Below are 1,498 nucleotides of genomic sequence, written 5' to 3'. Positions count from 1 at the left end.
TTCGTAGATATGTTCTTACTTTAAGCAAGAAATTTATCATTTCAAAATTAATGGACCCAATAACACCGAGATAGGATTACCACCTAATCAAAGAAAAGAAAGAGCACATTTATAATACAATAGTTGAGTAACCCGATAACAAATGGGATAATTGTTAAAACAAGTAACTGACGTATACAACTTTTATTCTACTTTTATTCCATTGACATTACATCAAATCGTGTCTTTACACTATTCTAAGAAAGAACAGGAAGAAAAGAAATTTAAAGCTGTAATTTACTGTACATAGTAACAGACATGAAAAACTACTGTATGATGGTTTGACTCAAGAGATTTGGACGATCAAACCGTGTAACCGAATCTGCAACTATTGAGAGTCCAAGACTTGAGGACTTCCTGTGAATTCATACCAGCTTCGGTAAATGAGACAAATCAAGGCACTTGTATTCTTCAGGTATTCACAGATCTGTTTTTGAGAAAACCTGAGCTTGTGATGTGCCTGATAGCTTTTCCCAGAAAACCCTAAAATTCTTTTTTTTTTTTTTTAGATATTTCTTCACTTCGGGGATTACGGAAAAAACGCACCTAACAAGTTTGTCAACAACATCACTTATTACAATGGCAGATAATCAAAATAATTATTCTTAGAAACACGAAAACTCATTTTTTATGAACCATAATGGACAGCCCGTTTGCTGCATTTACTTTCTGGTATACAATATTTGAAAGTGAGAAAATGTTCCAAAAAATGTATACATACGAGTTGATTGGTGGCTTGTGACGTTCAAAATGGACGTCGCATCTACACTATGTCGCCTAAAATGTTCAGCGTCTCGACAACATTGCAGATGATTGTCACATACGTCATTCACCGTCGATCTAGATGTGGCAAATGCGAACATAGTGACTAGTGACTAGTCTTACTGTTCTCTCGGCCTGGACAACGGAAGTTCCGCGTTTCCAACAAATCAACTGTATCAGGTTAGGTTAGTGTTTTTTAACGTCCCGTCGACAACGAGGCCATTAGAGACGGAGCACAAGCTCGAATTAGGGAAGGATGAGTAAGGAAATCAGCCGTGCCCTTTCAAAGGAACCATCCCGGCATTTGCCTGCAACGATTTAGGGAAATCACGGAAAATCTAAATCAGGATGGCTGGAGACGGGATTGAACCGTCGTCCTCCCGAATGCGAGTCCAGTGTGCTAACCACTGCGCCATCTCGCTCGGTCAACTGTCTCAGTTGGCCAGGGCAGAGACACTGGTCTTACCGGTTTTATTGACATAAATGAATAGATAATGCACTTCCCGTTGGTGCATTCCCCTGCCTTATCAGGAAGTTAATAGAATATCAGGTCGCTAATTAGGTGATACGCACGCATAAGGTTTACTCACGACATTTTTTTTTGACAGATAATAACTATCACGGTCACCTCTGTAAAACAATGGACGGTGAAAAGTATTTAAAGAGCACTGTTCCGGACGCCACTATACTTTCCGCG

Source organism: Schistocerca piceifrons, chromosome 8, assembly GCF_021461385.2.
Source record: "Schistocerca piceifrons isolate TAMUIC-IGC-003096 chromosome 8, iqSchPice1.1, whole genome shotgun sequence".
Classification (NCBI taxonomy): Eukaryota; Metazoa; Arthropoda; class Insecta; order Orthoptera; family Acrididae; genus Schistocerca; species Schistocerca piceifrons.
The sequence above is the reverse complement of the archived record's forward strand: the minus strand, read 5'-3'. Positions refer to the sequence as shown.